Source organism: Manis javanica, chromosome 4 (assembly GCF_040802235.1).
Source record: "Manis javanica isolate MJ-LG chromosome 4, MJ_LKY, whole genome shotgun sequence".
In the NCBI taxonomy this organism is placed as follows: domain Eukaryota; kingdom Metazoa; phylum Chordata; class Mammalia; order Pholidota; family Manidae; genus Manis; species Manis javanica.
Window position 1 is genome coordinate 12,812,560 of NC_133159.1, and position 17,491 is coordinate 12,830,050.

The 17,491-nt window shown below is 41.5% G+C and overlaps 1 protein-coding gene across 3 annotated transcripts in view; it reads left to right on the forward strand.

Moving 5' to 3' along the window:
• ACTL8 (actin like 8) overlaps window positions 1–17,491 on the forward strand; it is an 86,142-nt gene that overhangs the window by 59,625 nt on the left and 9,026 nt on the right. The window contains exon 1 of one of the 3 annotated variants that reach the window (XM_073232915.1): window positions 11,465–11,565. The exons of 1 other annotated variant lie outside the window; for it this stretch is intronic. The gene's annotated coding sequence lies outside the window, so the exon portion shown is untranslated. Of the gene's footprint in view, window positions 1–11,464; window positions 11,607–17,491 lie in introns of those variants that run through there. One more of the 3 variants, XM_073232916.1, reaches the window with a different exon arrangement.

The window sequence follows — 17,491 nt, forward strand, 5'->3', positions numbered from 1 at the left end:
ATAAAATTTTTAAATTAAAAATTATTTGAAGCTTGAATTTATTTACCCTTTGGAGATAAAAACTGTAGCCTTCGATGTCCATCTAGTTGCCAATACAAATAACCGGCTTCAGGCTTTTACCCATCACGTCTCGGTCTAGACACATACAAATATAAGACTCATATGAATTGCTGAGTATTTCAAAATGTCCCTGAGCTGTCACATAAGGCTGTTGGGAATACAGTTCTCAGCCAGCTCATTCATGAGTACCGCTGTGGCCACACACTGGAGCATGAAGGCTAGTAAGGAAATGGATGCACCGTGTTTCTAGGAAATGCTGCTTCCTTCTGCTGGAATCGTTGCACGAGTGCTGAGAGGAAGATGGGATAAGGTGATGAATTTGTCTTTTCTCTTACCAGAGTGCTTCTGTGGCACATTTCCCTCCTGCAACTCAGAGCTGTGTCCTGATGTGCACAGCAGCACGTAGGGCAAACATCCAGGGTGTTTGGGCTCAGATTGCTGCTTGTTTTCATGATGTTGAGCAGGAGCTCCTGCAGAGCATTTCTCTGGGGTCTGAACGGTGTGAGTCAGGAGTGTGATGTTGAGTGTGGGTTGGGTCGTGCTGGCTCCCAGTGACAGCAGATGCGTGTGTGCGTGCACGCATGCATACTTACCCTCGGTGGAGCTGCTGATCCAGGCTGGGTCCCCTCTTACCTGGGTCTGAGAGAGTCACTACAGCTAATAAGGAGTGGAGAGTCAGGTTTTGAACCCAGGCTGTCTGACTTGAGTCCCTTCTGCTTCTCTACCAGCATGTTTTATGCTGATTTTTACACTCGGTTTTCTGATTGTTAATATTGGAGGTTTCTTCACATATGTTCATGAGTGGCATGGGCTTATGATTTCCTTTGCTTACACTATACTTACTCAGTGGTGAAATTTAGATTACTAACCTCATTAAATAAGTTCTGTACCTTTGGTTTTTCCTGTTTTCCATAGGCTTGGGATAATCAACTCGGTGGAACATCTGGGGTTATGGCCCCTTGGGTGGGGGTGTCTCTGATTACCATCTCAACGTATTTAGTGGTTTGGTCTCCATTTTTGTTTCATCTTTTACCAGTGTTGGCATTTTATATCTTCCCAGAAACTTTGGTTCGTTTTCAAAGTTGTGACCTGACACGGGCAAGGTGGGAGAAGAGAAAGAATGTAATTGCTGTCTTCTGGCCTCCTCCAGGGGTGCCTGGGGCCTCCTCCAGGCTGACATTTCCCCGGAGGGCCAGCCACCACCTGTCTCCCAGGGGCTGCTGCTGGTTGTCAGCATCAATCCCCGTCTTCCTTCTCTGGCCCCTGCAGGCTGCGGTCCGGGAGGGAGCGGCTTGTACAGGCTTGGCAGCCATAGTTCAGCGGCCAGAGCTAGTTCTCGGCCTTGTCAGCACCATGGTTAATTATTATCTCATGTGGGAACTCCAGGTGGCTGGAGTGTGTGAAGGGATTCCACACTCTAAAGAGGCCCTGCTGGACAGAGGTCTTCAAACATATAGTTATATTTGCTGGTTATGGTGTCTGCTAAGGGTGTGAGGGGGCAGTGGATGCTGCACTGCCGATCCTGAATTAAATCATTCAGCCCGTCTGATGGTCCCTGTGATTTAAAGATCGAGAGAGAGTGAAGAAGAATATAAGCTCAAAGCAAGGATTTTAAAGTCAGCAAGACTGTGCTCAAATTCCAGCTTTGCCAAATTCCAGCAATATGCCATTGGGCAATTTATTTTTCTGAGCCTCAGTTTCCTTCTCTGTAAACTGGAAGATTAGATGCTCTTCTTCATACAGCACTTTTAAGGCTTTGGTGAAATAATACACATAGCATGAGAGTTGTGTGTTAGTTAGGAATCTAACCTACCCAACTGGCTTAAACAAAAAAGCAAGGAAATTGATCAACTCAAAGAGGAAGTCTGATTTCAGGAGCAGTTTGATCCAGAAGTTCATGGTGTCACATCCTGTCCCCATTTCTCCAGGATATTCTTGGTCCTTATATCCTCAGGCTGAAGCCTGTCACAGTAAGGGCTGTGGGAGTTCAAGACCTGACATCCACATAATAACCAAGAGAAAATGGTTCTTTGGAGGAGGACCTCCTATGGTAAGAGGGAAATATTTCTTTTAGCAGAAGCCCTGAGTTAATGTCTCCTCACCTTGTTGGCTTACATTAGGTTGCGTGTTCCTCCTGAACCAGTCTCTGTGGTTGAAAGGTGGGGATGAGCTTGTGGGATCGAGCCTGTTGGGATTCCCCCCTGAGCTGGGATTTGAGGAAAGGGCAGGTCCAGAGCAAGATGTGGGTGCTGTTGACGGGATGGTAACACGTATACAACCAGGGAGGTGACAATGCTGCCCCTGATGATTGCAGCCACCCCCTCACTGGTTCCCCCACTTCCACCTTTGCTCATCACCCATCCCTCCCCCCCAAGTAGCCAGGGGGATTCTCCTAACACACAAGAGGATCAGACCCTCTCACCTCCACTTTGAAATTTTCTGTGGCAAAATCTTCCTGGAGACAGAAGCTGGAGTCTATGACTTCCTAGGGTCCTGGATGCTCTGCACCCTCTGCTCCCCACTCCTGCCCTCCAGCCCCCCAAACCTCTGGGTCACTCCCTTCTGGCCACACTAGATGCATTCCCACCTCGGGGTCTTCCCTGCTCTCTCTCCTGGGCATCAGGATACTTTGTGCCCTTGCTTCTTCTGGGTCTTGGCCAAATGGGCCCTCCTTGGAGAGGTCTTTTCTGATCAGCCCCTCTAAAATAGGAACTTTCTTCCCACCGAATATCTACCCCTGTCCCTTGTTTTATTTTTCTTTATAGCCAACATTTTATAAAGCAAATAAGTTTTCTACCTCCCTGGAGTATGCATGTGTGTGTGCACACACACACATGACAACACCACTGTCTTCTTGTTTCCTGGTCTATCTGCAGAGCTCAGTACAGTGCCTGGCACAAGGTAGGTACTCAATAAATATCTGCCAAAGCTCGTTTCTGTCTTAACTCTGCCACCTCCTCCTAACGGCCCCATGAGGGCTCTGTTTCTCTCATTTGTCTGCCTGCATGACCTTGTCCCAGGGACAGGGCAGGAGGTCCCAGGGACCAGATATCACGTGCCCCAGTGATCGGTGATATGTGGCCTGGACCTTGGTGTATCCACTCTGGGGGCAACTGGTTAAAGGTGTTGCTCACCACCCTTCTTCCTTTTCCTCCTCACTCTAGGCTGCCAGAATCTTATTAGCTCTGTTTACATGGTCGGGATGTCGAGCGATTAATTTTTAATGGCTTGGTTTATTGCATGTTTGAACGGTTTATTGAGTAATTCCCACATTTAAGTGATTAATTCCCCGGAGTTCAGAACGACTGGTTAGTTTTACATTAATCAGGGTTTCTGAATGCCAAGAGACAATCAATCAATCCTTCCTGCCACGGAGAGTCATGTTAAAATACCTCAAGGTACAATGAAGTTAAGAAAAGGAGTAATTAAAACCCTGTCTTCACCTCATGCAAATTTGATGTCCCTCTGTCTCTGTCTCTGTCTATTCTGCCCTCTCTCCTCTTTCCTCAAAAAAGGTATTCTTTGAACCTGGTTTCTCCTTGGAAGAATCAAACCACACTGCCCCCCCTAACCCTCTCACCCCCCGCCGACTTTCTATAATGAGGTTCAGCCCATCAGCCTCTGTGAGATGAGGCTTGATCGACTCTCTGCCCCTGGGGGCACTTTGTTGCTGATGAGGCCTGTTACAGGGTCCCTGACTTCTGCCCTCCCAGCTTGGTTCCTGATTTGCAGGAAAGCTGAGCCATGTCTGGCTGTTGGGATAAAAGGGTTTCACTGGGTAGCCATACAAAACCTGAGTGGGCCTCAGGTGGGGTCTCCCTATAGGGGGTGAGGGGAGGGTGTTTGGGATGGCGGCTTTATCTTTGGACCTCACCACAGAGCCCATGGGCCTGGTCAGCTCGGAGCAGCAAAGAACTGTGAGTTGTTTTTGCATCTGTATGAGTTTCTTACTGCTGCTGTGGGCGAATGACTTACAAACTTAATGCTTAAAACAACACAGATTTATCATCTCACCGTTCTGGAGGTCAGAAGCATGAAATGAATTGCACTGGGCTAAAATCAAGGTATTGTCAGAGCTGCCTTCCTTTTGAAGGCCTAAGCAAGACCTGTTTCTTTGCCCTTCCCAGCTTCTTGAGGCCTCCGGTATTCCTCGGCTAATGCCCTTTCTGCCCTCTTCAAAGACAGCAGTGTTCTTGCATCTTTTGATCTTTGTCTGACTCTGACTTTTGCCTCTCTTTCCTGCATTTAAAGGACCCTTGAGGTCCCACTGGGTTCATCTGGGACACCCAGGTTACTCTCCCTAGCGCAGGGTCAGATGATTAGGAACCTTAATTCCACCTGCAGCCTTGACTCCGCTTTGCCGTGGAACCTCACATGCTCACAGGCCTGGGATTGAGAAACAGCGTGGCTCCCTGGTTAGGGGCACAGACTCTGCTGCCAGAGATGCTTGGTTCAAATCTTAGCCCAGCCTGTCAATAGCTGTGGGAACTTGGGTGTGTTTTCTAACTGTGCCTCAGTTTCCTTACATATACATGTGAGACCAGTGCCCACCTCATGGAGTGGTTGTGCTCATGAAGTGAGAAGTGAAACACCTGGCATGGTGCCCGGATCAGAGCAAGTGTGCTCAGCATTAAGAGCAATAAAGTGCCAGTATCCATAAACTGGAATGGAAATCAGAATGATGTTGCCTACCTCGTGAGGCTGCTTAGGATTCAGTGAGAATGCAGATAAAACTGCTGAGTAAGGGAAGAGTTCCTTGTAAAATGTTTTTAACCACAAAGCAATTTGTAGGGGCCTGAGCTGGAACCTTTGATGGACAAGCCCTCGAGTGCGCTGTATGTACAAATACTGTGCACGCCCCACGGGAGAGCAAAGAATCCAGGTGGACAGTTAACAGCCAAGAGCAGTAAGAGGCCCCACTGATGAACAAGAGCCAGTGGGTATGGGGTCTGCCTCTGTCTCCTTCAAATGATGTTGCTAGTCCTCCGAGCTCCCGTGAAAGGTAGTTGCTCATCTGAAAAGTAGGGCTGAGAGAATTGATTACCCTGAGACTACATGGTCCATCATGGCGGTGGAAACCCACAGGCGTGGATCTGAATGCTGATTGCCCTGTAGACCGGGTGCCTTGGAACTGATTCCTTCGCTTCTCCAAACTTGACTTACACTGACAGATGCACTGCATGTTGAGCTGGTCAGACTTCATCTTGTTGGCAGTGGAAGCTGGCCCAGGGTTTTGAGCAGGAAAGTCATCAAAAGCCTATAGAAGAAACTAATGTTTTAGGGACATGGGAGTAGAGTCCTTGTGGAACCATCATGCGGCCAGCAAACCAATGTCTTTAATAACATATTCATTCAACACAGAGTGACTTAACAAAAATATGCCTGTTATATGATGGGAATATGGAAGCCAAAGACAAAAACTTGTCTGCTGTGGAACCTAAACTGGTGGCACTTAGCGGGAGACAGACAGCAAGCCAGGAAATGCCCAGCATAATCACATATTGGGATAAGTGCTATGAAAATAATATAAGTAGTTGGTGTGCTGTGTCTGGGGGTAGAGTGAGTGGTCAGGAAGGCTTCTCTGATGGGGTGACCCTTGAGCTGAGACTAGCATGATGAGAAGCATCCAACTTCTATAAGAGCTGGGACAGGTGCTCCAGACAGAAGGTAAAGCGAATACAAGGCCTCTGGGGAGGAAGGAGCAGGCTGTGGTCTAGGGCCAGAAAGAACAGGAAAAGGTCGGTGGGGCTGGAGGCCTGTAGCTGAGGGAGAGGGTAGAAGGTGATGCTGGAGAAGTGGGTAAAGGCTTAAGAGTGGTGTCTAGAATTCACTGTGGTTCTGATTTGGTTCCACTTTTTCCTGCACTGGATTATTCCTATCACCACAAAACCTTAGCAGATCATTTCTCATCCTAAAAGACCCCAACCCTCCCGGGACTCCATATCTGTCTACCATTGTATTTCTGTGCTCCCTTCACAGGAGAACTCATCAACATTGCCTGTACCTCCCCATCTTCACCTCCTCTCCTCCCATCCTTTCCTTTTCTAAAACATTTTAACTTTAAGAACTATTCATACTTGGAGAAGGTGAAAGGATAATTCACTGCATTCTCAAAAGCCCTTTGTCTATATGCGGTAATTATCCTTTGATCACATTTAGGTTTAGACTGTTTCTCCTCTATAAATGTACTGTTTTTCTCCTGATCTACTTGAAAGTAACTTGCAAGACATTTTACCTTAAATACTTCATGTATCTCTTTACAATCAAGGATATTCTCTTTCAAAACCATATTATAGTGATCAACTGCAGGAAATTTAACTTGGAAAATATAACTTATATTGAAATTTAACCAATAATATAACTTTGAAAATATAACTTACATTACTCTTAAGAGAGCAATAGTTCCCCAAATGCTCTTTTAAAAAATTCCCCCAAAATTTTTACATGCAAGTAAGAGTAAGAGTCATCCTTTTTGATGGGTAGTTAGTTCTAAATGTTGCCATATGCATATAGGCCTATAACCACTACTACAATCAAGATATAATACAATTCCATCAACTCCCAAAATTCCTCCATGTCCCTGTGTAGTCAGCCCTCTGTCTGACCCCAGCCCTTGGCAACCACTGATCCGTTTTGTGTCCTTACAGTTTTTTGCCTTTTCCAGAATGTTCTATAAGTGGAAACATCCAGTATGTAGTCTGTCTTATTTCACTTTGTGTACTAATTTTGGAAGTCATTCATGCTGCTGTGTGTATCAGGAGTTGATCCCTTTTTACTGCTGAGTGGTATACTGTCATATAGATATACCACAGTTTATCCATTTATTAGTTGGGAAAATTTAGGTTGTTTCCAGTTTTTGATGATTTACATTGGTGTAAAGGCCCTTGTGTGAACATACATTTTATTTTTATGAAGAGTAGGGTTGCTGGGTTTAATGGTAAGTGTGTGTGGAACTTTGTAAGAAACTTCCAATCTATTTTCCTGATTGTACCTTTAAAAAAAAAAAAGTAGCCTTTCTATTTTGTATGTAGTAGTATCTCACTGTAGTTTTACTTTGCATTTCCCTAATGACAAATGATATTTAGCATCTTTTCCTGTGCTTATTTACCATCTATATGACTTCTTTGATGAAGTGTCCAAATTTTTGACCATTTAAAAAATGTTCAATTTTTTAATGATTGATTTTTTGATAGTTCTTTGTATCTTCTGGATACAAGTCTTATATCAGAAATTCAATTTGCAAGTATTTTCCACCAGTCTGTGGCTTATCTTTTTCATTCCCATAAAAGGGTCTTTCAAAGAGCAGAAGTTTTTAGTCTGTGCAGCCTAGTGTATCAATTCTTTCCTTTTATGGATTGTACTTTGGCGGTTTATCTAAGAACAGCTAGATGTTCTTAGGTAAGGTCTCAAAGATTTTCTCTTATATTTTCTTCCATAAGTCTCATAGTGTGGGGTTTTATAATTGCAGTTTACATGACTTATAAGAGGTGAGGAAGGGGTGGAGGTTATTATTTTTTTCCAGAGAGAAGTTCAATTTTTTTTCTAGCACCGTTTGTTGGGAAGACTGTCTTTCATCCCTGCAGTGTCCTAGTGCCTTGGTCAAAATCAATTGGCCATATTTGTCTCAGTCTGTTTCTAGATTCTCTGTTCTTTTCCACTGACATATATGGCTATCCTTTCACCAATGCTATACTGTCTCGATTACTATAGATTTAAAATGGGACATGAAATCAGATAGTGTGAGTCTTCCAACTTTGTTCTTTTTCAAAAATTGTTTTGGTCATTGCAATTCCTTTGCCTTCCTTTATGAATTTTAGAGTCAGTTTGTTGATACCTAAGAAAAATCCTGCTGGGATTTTGAATGGGATTGAATCTATAAATCAGTTTGGGGATATGTGACATCTCAATGATACTGAATCTTCTGATCAATGTTTTGATTTCTTTCACCTGTGTGTGTAGTTTCAGCATATATTGTAATGTATTTTGTAATGTATTTCGTTAGATTTATACCAAAGTATTTTATGACTTTTGATGCTATTTAAAAAATTTTTGATTTCCAGATGTTTATTGCCAATATGTAAAATTTAATTGCTTTTTAAAATATTAAACTTGGTTCATGTGACTTGGCCAGGCTCACATATTAGTTCTAGGATCTTTCTTGTAGGTTCTTTGGGATTTTCTACATAGGCAATTATGTATTATGCAAATAGGGTTAGTTTTATTTCTTTCTTTCCAATAACTATGCCTTTTTTTTCCTTGCCTTACTGTGCTGGCTAGGACTTCCAGGTCATTGTTGAATATGAGTGGTCAGAGTTGGCTTCTTTACCTTGTTCCTGATCTTAGGAGGAAAACTTTCAAACTTTCATCATTAATTATGATGTTATCTGTAGGATTTTTTTTATAGATGACCTTTATCAGGTTAAGAAAATTCTCCTCTATTCCAGTCTGCTGAAAGTTTTTATTATGAGTGCATGTTGAAATTTATTCTTTCTTTATTTTTTTTGCATTCATTGAGACAGTCATGTGGTTTTTTCCTCTTTGTTGGTAGGTTGAATTCCCTTGGTTTAAAAGTATTGAACCAGCCTTCATTTCTGGGATAAGCCCCATTTAGTTGATAGGCATTATACTTTTTATATATTGCTGGGTTTGTTAATATTTTATTGAGCATTTTTTATATCTGTGTTCATGAAGGATTTTAGTTTGTAGTTTTCATTTTTCTTTTTTTTTGTAATATCTTTAATTTTGGTGTCAAGGTAGTGTTGCCTTTACAAAATGAATTTGGATGTGTTCCCTCTTCTGCTATTAGGAAGAGCTGCATACAATTTGCATCATTTCTTGCTTAAATGTTTGGTAGAGGTTACTAGGGAAGCCATTTGGGCCTGGAGTTTTCTGTGTTGGAAGGGTTTTAAACTAAAAATTCAATCTCTGTAGTGGTTATAGGGCTTTTCAGTTTATATATTTCTTCTCAAGTGAATTTTTGTAGTTTATGTCTTCGAAGGAATTTTTCCATTTCATCTGAGTTGTCAAAGTGACAGGCATAAGGTTGATCCTAATATAATTTTTTATTCTTTTCCTATCTGTAAAGTCTAAAGTAATGTTACCTCATTCTTGATAACAATTTGTGTCTTCCCTTTTTCTTAGTCTAACTAGAGGTTTATGAATTTATTGATCTTTTCAGAGAACCAAATTTTGGTTTTATTGATTTTTCCGTTTTCCTGTTTTCAGTTTCAGTGATTTCATTCTTTGCTATTTCCATCCAATGCTTCCTTTGAATTTAATGGGTTCTTCTCTTTTTTTTTTTCTGGTTTCTTAAGGTGGAAGCTTTGATTATTGACTTGAAATCTTCCTTCTTTTTCTAATATGAATATCTAATGCTATAAATTCTCTCTGGGCACTGCTTTAGCTACATCCTACAACTTTTGATGGGTCGTATCTTTATTTTCATTCAGTTCAAAATGTTTTCTGATTTTTTCTTTGAGCCATGAGTTACTTAGATTTTCATTGTCTAATTTCCAAATGTTGCAGATACTCTCAATATCAGCCTGCTTTTGACATCTAGTTTAGTTCCTTTATGATCAGAGAACATGCTTTATATGATTTCACTTCTAAATTTGTTAAGATTTGTTTTGTGGCTTATAATGTGGCTTAACTTGGTGAGCATTCCACATGCTCTTGAAAAGGATATGTAGTCTGCTGTTGTTTAATGGAGTGGCGCATAAATGTCAGAACACTGGCAAAGATGTAGAATTTCTGAACTTTTCTCTCAGTTACTGAAAAAGGAATTAAAGCCCACAAGTTGAACGGTGGATTTTTCTATTTCTCTCTGCACATCTTTCAGCTTTTGCTTATAGAGTTTTAAATATCTGTTTGACTCAGACATGTTTAGGACTCTTACATCCTTTTAGTGAACTGACCTTTTTATCATTACACAATGCCTTTATTCCCGGTAATAGTCTTTGTTCTGAAGTCGACTGTGATGTTAAGATAGCTGTTCCAGCTTTCGTTCGATTTGTTTTTATTTCTTTTTCTATCCTTTTACTTTTAACCAGTCTTTACATTTTATTTAAAGCGAGTTTCTTGTCAACAGCCTATAGTTAGGTCTTCCGGTTGTTATTCTAATTTGACAATCTCTGGCTTTCCACTGGTGTGTCTTGGGACATTTTATGTTAGTGGATGTTGATATGGTTGGATTTAGGGCTATTATTTTCTCTTCCCCTCTCTGCTCTATTCTTTTGTTTCTCTGTCCCGTCTTTGCTGCCATGTTTTAGCTGCTTTGAATTTTTTTTTAGTATTCCATTTTAATTTATCTATTGGATTTTTCACTGTATGTTTGTATTATATTTTTGATGTTTTTTCTTAGGGTTACCAAATACATAATTTAGCAGTCTGAGTTAATATTTATGCTTCAAGTAATGTGCAGAACTTGCAGCCATGTAATCTCTTTCCCCAACCTCCTTTTTCATAATAGTTTTATGTATTACATCTACATACATTGGAAACCCCATAGACATTGTTGTAATTTTTTGCTTTCAATGGCCATACCTATTTTAAGAGGATAATAATATCCTTTTATCATCACTCAGATATTTATTGTCATTCCTAGAATTCTAGATACTAGTATAATTTCCCTTTAACTGAAGAACATTAATTAGCATTTCTTTTAAAGAAGTTCCGCTGGTAATTAATTTCCCTAGTTTTCCTTATCTAAGAATGTCTTATTTTGTCTTCATTCCTGAAGGGTATTTTTTGTGGGTCTAGCATTCTGGGTTGACATTTCTTTTAGCACTTTAATGATGTTTGTCTGTTTCCTGATGAGAAATCTGCTGTTATTCTAATTGTTGTTCCCCTATTTATAATGTTTTAATTTTTCTCTAGATGCTTTCAAGATTAAAAAAAAAAACCTTGGTATTCAGCAGTTGACTATGCTGTATCTGTGCATAAATATATTTTAACTGTATTCTCTTTGGGATGTGCTAGGCTTCATGAACCTGTAGATTTATGTCTTTCACAAAATTTGGGAAATTTTTAACCATTATTTCTTCAAATGTTTTTACTGTTCCAATCTTTCTTCTCTCCTTGTGGGACTTCAGTGACACAACTGTTAGACATTTCATATTTCCTACGGGTCCCTGTGTTATGCCCAGAATTCATGATCCCCAAAGACTGCTAGGGAGCCGAGTCTGATGCAAAAGCAAAGAGCCTTTATTTGAGCTCAGCTCAGTCTCGTACCTGCACCGACACAGCGGCGAGATGCTGGAGAGAGCGAGTTTCAAAAGCACAAAGGTTTTATATGGGTCTGGGGCGGTTGGTGGGGTGATGGTTGTGGCTTTAGCTGATTGGTCGGGGAGGTTGTGGGTCTTGGCTGATTGGCTGGGGAGATTTGCACGGGAACTTTCCCGGGCGCGCGGGAACTTTCCCGGAAAGGGATCATGTCGGGGACATAGTTTCTCAAGATGGAGGACGCAGAGCAAAATGGAGGCGTCCCGGTTTGCTCTTTCACCTGAGGTTCTTTTCATTGAATTATTTTTCCCTGTTTTTCAGATTGGGTAATTTCTATTGACACTTTAATTTCTTTTACTCGTATCTCTGCCATCTCCATTCTACTACTGAGAAAAATTTTTTTAATTCAGTTATTGTCTGTCTCTTATCAAATTTCTATGTGGTTCTTTTTATAGTTTCTGTTTCTCTTGGAAAACATCTGTCTCCCCATTCATATCAAGTGTGTCTACCTTTACATCATGGACGTATAATAGCTGCTTTAACACCTACAGTGATTCCAGGATCTGGATCATGTCAAGACTGGCATCTTTATCTTTTTCCTTAAGAATTAGATTTTCCTGATTCTTTGTATGTTGAGTAATACTGGTTTCTCTCCTGGCTATCTTGAATATTGTGTTGTGAAACTCTGTGTTCTGTTAAAATCCCCTGAGGAACATTTGTTTTTGTTTGTTATGTAGTTGGGTTCGGACTATTATTCTGTCTTCCTCCATGGTGGTGGTTCCCATGTCAGTTGAGCTTATACGGCTTTGGGTGTGTCCCACATATGTGCAGGTGAGTCTGGGACTTGAGCCAGTTCTTCCACAGAACTAGGGAAATCCTTTCTCTGCTTTCCACACTCTTCGGCTTGCAAAGGCCCCTTGTCCTGATCTTAAGGCCAGAGAGATCAGGTTTTCTCTTAGTCTCAGCTGCCAGTTACCCACTCATTCCTGAGGCTTTGCTGGGAACCTGCCTCAGGTCAATGCTGCAAGAGGGAGGAAAATAGAACAAATTAGAACCTTACCCCTATGTGCACTGCTTCTGTAAGTTTTGACTCTTCTTAATCTGCCTGTTTTACTTCTCTGTTGCTTTTCAGGGTCCTGCAGTAGCTGATTTTGGGGTTTTGTCTGAAATTGTTAGTTAAATTCAGTGGGAGAGAGGGCTGTCATGGGGTTCCTCTGTCTTGACCAGTACCAGAGGCCTGTGATAATGTTCTTTATAGTATTTTTTTTTTTTTTTTACTGCTCCAGGATCCAAAAACATAGTGTCTTGGTGGCCACATCCTTTAATTTGAACATTTAACATGTTTTTGATTTGTATGCTGCTGACTGTTTGGTAGAATCTCTGTCTCCCGCCCCTCAGACTTTTCTCCTCACTACTCCACTGAAACTTTTTTGCTGACGCTACTGATGACTTCTATGCTGCCAAATCCAATATTTCTTTGTTTTCACCTAATTTCTCTGCATAGTTGATTCCTCTTTTCTTGAAATACTTTCTCTGCTTGGCGTCGGAGATGTTTCTCCCTCAGGCTTCCCTCCTACCTCCTGACCACTCTTCTCAGCCTCTTCACCGGCTCCCTCTCAAGGCCCAGCCTCTAGACCTTAGTGTCCCCTCAGCCATCAGTCCTCATTACCTGGAGTCCCTTCATGATCTCATCCATCCCCATAACTAGCAGTTCCATCCATTCAGTGACTCCCAATTACATCGCCAGCTCAGACATGCGTAAACTCTGCCTCCAGACCTCTTCATGTGTGTCTAATAGGCATCTCAAACTTTTATCAAGCCCAGGATAAAATTCCTGACTGCCTCCCTACCCCAGACCTCTTCTTCCTATAGTCTCCATCTCAGTAATGTGGATACTCCATTCTTTGTGCTTTTCAAGCCAAACATCCTGGTGCCTTCATTTTTGTCTTAGTGCCACTCTCCACTGTATCAGCCTTTCTTAAATATACCCAGAATCTGGTCACTTCTCACCCTCTTCTCTGCTACCACTGAATGCTGGCCACCATCACCTTTCACATCCTTTCCATCTCCTGCTGCTGCTCTTGCCTTCTACAACTCAAGCCAGCTATGTCATTACGCTGTGCAAACCCCCAGTGGCCCCTGTCTCTAGGCACAACGCAGAGGCCTGCAAGGCCCATCCAACATTGCCATTGCCCTTTTGCCTTGCCGACCATGTCCCCACTGTACTGGCCTCCTGGCTGTTCCTAGAACACATCTTGCAGTTTCTTCCTCAGGACTTTGTGCTTGCTGTTCCTTTGACTTGGAATGCTTTTCCAGGTAATGGCATGCGTTGTTCCTTTACTTCATTCAGTTCTCTGCTCAAATGTCACCTTACAGAGAGGCCTTTTCTTATTGTCTTATGTAGGATAACACCATGCCTGTGTGCCCCTGATTCTCCTTGCCCCTCCCACCAGGTGTTATTTTTCTTTATTGTACTAATCCCTCTGGCATGATGTATTTGATCCAGTGCTTATTGACAGTCTTTCTCTGTAGGATGTAAGCTCTGGGAGGGCAGGAACCATGTCAGTCTCGAACGGTTTTTGGTATATAGTGGGTGCTAAGTATTGATTTGTAGAATAGATGACTTAGTAAAAATGCTTTAGACTATGTAGATTTTATCTCTAATCTCAAAGCTGACTTCTTGGAGCCATTGACCTTCTTCCTATGGTCATGGTCCAGGAGAGGAATGCCCCCTCCCTCTCACCCTTATGCTCCCAGGCCAGGCCAGCTGGGCCACCAGTGGACATCCTGATGGACAGCCACATGGGGATCACTGCCAACATCTCCCGTGAGTTCAAATGCCAAGGCTGAGGAAGAATGTGTCAGTCATCTGGCTCCTGTGGGGCAGGGAGGCCAGTGGCAGAGCTTGCTTCCCGGAATGTCATCTAGGCACCTGGTTCTCCATCACTCTGGGTAATTTTGTTTCTCAAAGTGAATGATTTAATGAGTGTTGCTCAACGAGCCACGTGTCTCACCAGCTGCTGCCAGCCTCCAGTGTCCCCAGCTCTCTCTGCTGGGAAGGTGAGCTAGCTGCCTGGGGGGCAGGGATCTGGAGTCTAATGAGTGAGCTGGCCGAAGGGAGGTTCAGAAAGCACCCTGTAAAGGCTTTTATATTTATTTGCTCCCCAACCCACTGGCCTCCCTGAAAAATTTCCCTTAAAATATTTTCATTCAGAATAAAAGTCACTCATCTTAGTGTAAGGTTGCAGGGTTTTTTAAATTCATTTTGTTATCATTAATCTACAATCACATGATGAACATTATGTTTACTAGACTCCCCACTTCACCAAGTCCCCCCACAAACCCCATTACAGTCACTGTCCATCAGCGTAGTAAGATGCTGTAGAATCACTACTTGTCTTCTCTGTGTTGCACAGTCCTCCCTATGCCCCCCCACATTATACATGCTAATTGTAAAGCCCCCTTTCTTTTTCCCTGCCCTTATCCCTCCCTTCCCACCCATCCTCCCCAGTTCCTTTCCTTTGGTAACTGTTAGTCCATTCTTGGGTTCTGTGAGTCTGCTGCTGTTTTGTTCCTTCAGTTTTTCTTTGTTCTTATTCTCCACATATGAGTGAAATCATTTGATACTTGTCTTTCTCTGCCTGGCTTATTTCACTGAGCATAATACCCTCTAGCTCCATCCATGTTGTTGGAAATGGTAGGATTTGTTTTCTTCTTATGGCTGAATAATATTCCATTGTGTATATGTACCACCTCTTCTTTATCCATTCATCTACTGATGGACACTTAGGTTGCTTCCATTTCTTGGCTATTGTAAATAGTGCTTCGATAAACATAGGGGTGCATCTGTCTTTTTCAAACATTCTTACGGTAAATTCCCAGAAGTGAAATTCCTGGGTCAGATGGTATTTCTATTTTGAGCTTTTTGAGGAACCTCCATACTGCTTTCTGCAATGGTCAAACTAATTTACATTCCCACCAGCAGTGTAGGAGGGTTCCCCTTTCTCCACAACCTCGCCAACATATGTTGTTGTTTGTCTTTTGGATGGTGGTGATCCTTACTGGTGTAAGGTGATAACTCATTGTGGTTTTAATTTGCATTTCTCTGATGACTAGAGATGTGGAGCATCTTTTCATGTGTCTGTTGCCCATCTGAATTTCTTCTTTGGAGAAGTGTCTGTTCAGCTCCTCTGCCCATTTTTTAATTGGATTATTTGCTTTTTGTTTGTTGAGGTGTGTGAGCTCTTTATATATTTTGGATGTCAACCCTTTATTGAATCTGTCATTTATGAATATATTCTCCCATACTGTACAGTACCTTTTTGTTCTATTGATGGTGTCCTTTGCTGTACAGATGTTTTTAAGCTTGATATAGTCCCACTTGTTCATTTTTGCTTTTCTTTCCCTTGCCCGGGGAGATATGTTCATGAAGAAGTTGCTCATGTTTATGTCCAAGAGATTTTTGCCTATGTTTTTTTCTAAGAATTTTATGGTTTCATACTTACATTCAGGTCTTTGATCCATTTCAAATTTACTTTTGTGTATGGGGTTAGACAGTGATCCAGTTTCATTCTCTTACATGTAGCTGTCCAGTTTTGCCAGCACCATCTGTTGAAGAGACTGTCATTTTCCCCATTGTATGTCCATGGCTCCTTTTTCATATATTAATTGACCATATATGTTTGGGTTAATGTCTGGAGTCTCTATTCTGTTCCACTGGTCTGTGGGTCTGTTCTTGTGCCAGTACCAAATTGTCTTGATTACTGTGGCTTTGTAGTAGAGCTTGAAGTCAGGGAGCATAATCCCCCCCACTTTACTCTTCCTTCTCAGGATAGCTTTGGCTATTTGTGGTCTTTGCTGGTTCCATATGAATGTTTGAATTATTTGTTCCAGTTCATTGAAGAATGCTGTTGGTAATTTGATAGGGATTGCATCAAATCTGTATATTGCTTTGGGCAGGATGGCCATTTTGACAATATTAATTCTTCCTAGCCAAGAGCATGGGATAAGCTTCCATTTGTTAGTATCCTCTTTAATTTCTCTTAAGAGTGTCTTATAGTTTTCAGGGTATAGGTCTTTCACTTCCTTGATTAGGTTTATTCCTAAGTATTTTATTCTTTTTGATGAAATTGTGCACAGAATTGTTTTCCTGATTTCTCTTTCTATTAGTTCATTGTTAGTGTATAGGACAGCCACAGATTTCTGTGTGTTAATTTTGTATCCTGCAACTTTGCTGTATTCTGATATCAGTTCTAGTAGTTTTGGAGTGGAGTCTTTAGGGTTTTTTATATACAATATCCTGTCATCTGCAAATAGTGACAGTTTAACTTCTTCTTTACCAATTTGGATTTCTTGTATTTCTTTGTTTTGTCTAATTGCCATGGCTAGGACCTCTAATACTATGTTGAATAACAGTGGGGAGAGTGGGCATCCCTGTCTTGTTCCCAATCTCAGAGAAAAAGCTTTCAGCTTCTCACCGTTCAGTATGATGTTGGCTGTGGGTTTGTCATATATGGCCTTTATTATGTTGAGGTACCTGCCCTCTATACCCATTTTGTTGAGAGGTTTTATCATGAATGGATGTTGAATTTTGTCAAATGCTTTTTCAGCATCTGTGGAGATGATCATGTGGTTTTTGTCCCTCTTTTTGTTGATGTGGTGGATGATGTTGATGGATTTTCGAATGTTGTACCATCCTTGCATCCCTGGGATGAATTCCACTTTGTCATGGTGTATGATCCTTTTGATGTATTTTTGAATTCGGTTTGCTAATATTTTGTTGAGTATTTTGGCATCTATGTTCATCAGGGATATTGGTCTGTAATTTTCTTTTTTGGTGGGGTCTTTGCCTGGTTTTGGTATTAGGGTGATGTTGGCTTCATAGAATGAGTTTGGGAGCATTCCCTCCTCTTCTATTTTTGGAATACTTAAAGGAGAATGGGTATTATATCTTCTCTGTATGTCTGATAAAATTCCGAGGTAAATCCATTTGGCCCAGGGGTTTTGTTCTTGGGTAGTTTTTTATTACTGTTTCAATTTCTTTGCTGGTAATTGGTTTGTTTAGATTTTGTGTTTCTTCCTTGGTCAGCCTTGGAAGGTTGTATTTTTCTAGGAAGTTGTCCATTTCTTCTAGGTTTTCCAGCTTGTTAGCATACAGGTTTTCATAGTAGTCTCTAATAATTCCTAGTATTTCTGTGGGGTCCGTCGTGAT